General features: G+C 34.6%; 1 long non-coding RNA gene across 1 annotated transcript in view; it reads left to right on the top strand.

Annotated features, from left to right (window-relative positions):
* Positions 1-4,657, top strand: part of LOC107750412 (uncharacterized) — a 28,352-nt gene that overhangs the window by 10,929 nt on the left and 12,766 nt on the right. The window contains exon 2 of the long non-coding RNA XR_001641144.1: positions 4,008-4,013. This is a non-coding gene — a long non-coding RNA (uncharacterized LOC107750412). The remainder of the gene's footprint in view (positions 1-4,007; positions 4,014-4,657) is intronic.

Raw genomic sequence — 4,657 nt, forward strand, 5'->3', positions numbered from 1 at the left:
GGGACCATTACACGAGTGAGTGCGGGGTCGCGTTCCTCCGCGATACCCACAGTGAAAACTGAACCAACATACAATAGAGCATAATCAATAAAATGATTTAGAGAAGAACGGGGACCTTCATGGATTAATAGTGTCTTCAAAGGTTCATTGATACCCTGACGGAAGTTCATGGACCGGATACATAACAATTAACATGACTATATGCATGAAACTATTCAGAAAAATTTGGGCACAAATGGGTTAACTAAGATTAATAAATGCTGTAGAAGTAGGCTATTGTTTATTCTTAGTTCGTGTTAACTAAAGTAGTTAACTAATGTTAACTAAGGAAACCTTATTGTAAACTGTTTCCTGAATATTGTTCAAATTGTTACTGCCTTTAGTTATTATTTTGGAATAAATATAGAAATGCATAAAAACACTATGAAATGTATAATTAGTATTAAAATATTAAATTAAAACAATTATATTAATAAAAGACAAAATAGAATTATATTTGTTCTCTTTTTTATGTAATATTTATATATAAATATATATTTACATATACAACTGCCTCCTCATTTTAAAACACCACCGCACGCCACTGATCCACAGTCATTTCTGATAGAAAACCAACGACCAAACTTCCAACATTTTTGTGAACAACAGAACCTTGAAAAACATGCGTGAAACACAAAATAGAAAAATGTAAACTTAAAATACTACCCTTAAGGGGCAGCAAACCCACTTCTTGGTCATACATTTTGGTCCATGATGCTCTAGATCTCTATAATCTAGAGATTGTAAAAAGGATGTAGAACGCGCACTGTCAAGTCAAGTGCCAGTGGATTAGAGACCTGCTCCCGCGAGACCCGACGCAACAGAGTGCGGTGCTGGACAAGACTTGATAGGTGAGTGCTGGTGCGGGCTGTTAGACACTCGTGTGTGTGTGCAGGATGCGGGAGAATAAAATGATTCACGGGACTCCCGCAAAATAGAAATATCTAAACATAAAATATCTAAAACAAATAAATTGTTATTCATCTATTGCACAAAAGCAACATTAACTAATATAATATGTCGCAGCCCTTGGCTTCCTTAATATGAGGCAGAGAGTCTCTAACGGGTGCAATCGGTTTTATTATTCTGGAACCAGCATAAGCACCGTGAAAACTAGAAGTAAACACACAAATAGCTGGTTAATAAGCCTTTGGCATAACACAAATTTACAAATAAATTCTTACACCTTATACAGTGCATCATCATGCATTTGTATATATGCAATGCATATTAAGAAACGGAAAATATTTAATGATGTAAAATGTCTACATTGACTGTTTGTGGAACTTGTTTGTTGTGTATCTTGTACCAGTAAGGTTTCATGTGTTAAATGAGCAAATTATTGTTTATGTGTTATTATTTTAAATGACTTTAAAGGTAATTTAATAAGCCTTTGGCATAACACAAATGTACAAATAAATCCTTACACCTTTTACAGTGCATCATCATGCATTTGTATATATGCAATGCACATTAAATGACCTTTAAAGCCATTTAAAATAATAACACATAAACAATAATTTGCTCATTTAACACATGAAACCGTACTGGTACAAGATACACAACAAACAAGTTCCAGAAACAGTCAATGTAGACATTTTACATCATTAAAGATTTTCCGTTTCTTAAACATGGAACTAAAAAATACACACCTCGCTCCGCTTACCAAGGGTGCAAACTTTAAACTTGCTGCTTCCTAAGTTAGCCGCTAGCTTGATGGTCTCTGGGCTACACAGCACACAAATGTGTGGACACAAGACAAAGCAACTTAACAAAACAACGTGAAAAAGAGAATTATATAACTACTTAAAGTTACAGTGAACAGCACCAGGATTACATGACCTGTGTTAATTTACATATGTCACTGAGCTTCTGAGACGAGAGAAATCTGACGAGTGAAACTGTTGATCGGCTATACAGGTTTCTGGGCTCACAGCCTCAAACCCAATCACATAAATGACCTGACTTTGAATGAATTACCTCTAGCGACCTCTAGTGGTCACTTACATAATATATAAACGATTAACAGGTGCGAGCGTATGCAGAGTTTCTATTTAGGCTATAACACGTGTTTGCAGCATTTAGCAATGCAGTGCTGAAATTTGCATGCTCACAAATCTTCTCATTATAACACACAAATTGTAGACATTATGAAATATTCATTATGCATATATTTATTGTGTTATAACAGAGATTTGTGAGATTGCGATGAACTGAGATGTCTTTTAGAGATTATAAATGCAGGCAGCGCTCTTTGCTGGCATTCAGCAGCCGCTTGCTTTATTTAAAAATAACAGTGTTCTGTGGATGTTGATGCTTTAATAACAAATATTTATCGGGAGCGTGTATGCTGGGATTTCATAAATTTAATGGAGAAAAAAGTAACGTAACTAGTAATGTATCTAATTACTAATTACTTTTGAAATTAAGTAATCAGAACAGTAACGTGATTACTTTTAAAAGGAGTAATCAGTAATCAGTCATTTCATTACATTTTCAGAGTAACTTGCCCAACACTGTCCTTTATATATCTTTCGGCTTTCATGTGATCTGTGAAACTCTGCTTTTTCCCCTTCCAAGTAAACCTAAGAGTCGCTGGATGAGCCAGGGTATGTCGAACCTCGCGGTCCCAGAGTAACTTCTTCACTGCAGAGAATTTTTTCATTGATCTCTCTCTTGACATGTCCTCAAAAAAGGACAGTTTGAATTCCTCCCATTTTAACCCGAGCCCCTCTGACAGGAACTTTAGTTCATACTCGTTAATTTTGTAGCCTGCTTCTTTCCCCTCTTTAAGGCTGATTAATTTGATGTTTTTCCGTCAACTGCGATTTTCCAAATCCTCGGTTTTATTCCAGAGTTCATCCACAAGTTTCACCATCCTCTCGGTGTCACCAGTCAGACGATTCTATATATCTTCCACGTGCAAAATGCGATTCTCAGCTTCATCGAGTCTGGCCTGTATGGAGCTAATACAGTAGCTTCTTTAAGTTCTGTAGTAGTGGCTTTAATAGAGATCACATAATTTTCTACCCACTGCAAAGCAGCATTCACTTTGCTAATTTCAGCAAAAAGATCTTTCAAGTTTGGGGTCTGATTACTTGACTTTGGTGACAGGTGGTTGTTAGCGTCTGTTTTTGTGTGTGTCCCTTTAAATGCAAATGAGCTGGTGTTACCAGCCCCCTTTCAGAAGAGGGTGGAGCTTCAAGAGCTCAAGCTCGGCAACCAGGGGTCCATTAATACATAATTAACATTAATACATCACTAACTCAGTTAGCTGGATTTGATTTTTGACGATTTCGCTTTTGATCTTGAATTGGTTGGTTCTTAAAAAGCTCATCTCGGAGTTGCTGTCATAGTAACAGGTCCGTAAGCTCAAACCTGCTCGGGAGCAGGTTTATTTCATGTAAACAGGATTAGATCGCATCTTTTTAAGCAGAATTGATACTTAAAATATATCCCAGCCACTGCTACCTTATTAGAAGAGTACCTTACTGACCTTATTGACTAATTTAAAATAATAAAAATTGAAAAATTTATTGAAAAATAATATGCTAATGTTTTACTCATTTATATATTTATTCATGATAAAATAATTACTTTATAACTGTATTGGAGTCTTACACACATGCTATACAGTTAATCTGAGCCGTGCATTAATTTGAGTGGTGACAGCTATTGTGGGAGTGGCTTGATGGAGCGCAGGAGATGCAGAAAACTTGATCTTGACCCTTAAGTAACTTTAATTAATGCTGTCACTTAACAAATCTGTTTCAAAGATAAAATTAAATGAATAGTTAATTACAACATCAAAATAAAAATGTAAAGCCTTTACAAATACTATAAATCGTGAATATATATAATCTGGAATCATGTAATTTTAAATAAAATAAAAAGAGTGCACATTTCATTTATCTATTATACCATTTATGCAGTTTTGTTTGCTAGGCTGTTTCCTTATAAAAGTCCAGAAATTTGTTAAGTTTCTCGTCAGGTGTCTTTTTTAATTATATAATGTCATTACGTTGCTGTCTTGCCGCCAGCCAATCGCTGCATTGCTGATCGTGGTTTTGAGTATCGATACATCTGCCCTTTTCTGAGAACACGAGAATGCGCAAAAATCTTAGACAACTTAATCAAGATATTTTAATCAAATCCACAAATTTGTTTGAAGAACCAAATTAGCCAGAGATCAGTTATCACAATTAGAAGATCTGGCATTTTTCAAATCATCTCAGATCTATTAAGCAAGGTACGAAGAACGGGCCCCCGTGCTAGCCTTTGCAAATAAACATTCCTCTATTAGTACAAGCCTGTTATCTTGTTAACACTTTATAATAACTTTCATTAATAAATTATTAACAAACATTATGTAATGCTTAACGGATCATTACTTCATATATATTCACATATCTTTAAATGTGAAATAATGTGCTTGTTAATGTTTACTAATAAATGCATTAAACATTACCTAATAATTAACATTTCATGTAAATTAAAATGCTTACAAATGTCATTAAACTTCTAATTAATATGATCATGCACATCTTGAAAATCTACAAATGATTTTAACAGATGTTATACAATGATTAAAAGCTTTTGTTAATGCACAACACCTTTG

This window comes from Sinocyclocheilus rhinocerous, unplaced genomic scaffold, assembly GCF_001515625.1.
Source record: "Sinocyclocheilus rhinocerous isolate Xijiao unplaced genomic scaffold, SAMN03320098_v1.1 scaffold4770, whole genome shotgun sequence".
Lineage (NCBI taxonomy): Eukaryota > Metazoa > Chordata > Actinopteri > Cypriniformes > Cyprinidae > Sinocyclocheilus > Sinocyclocheilus rhinocerous.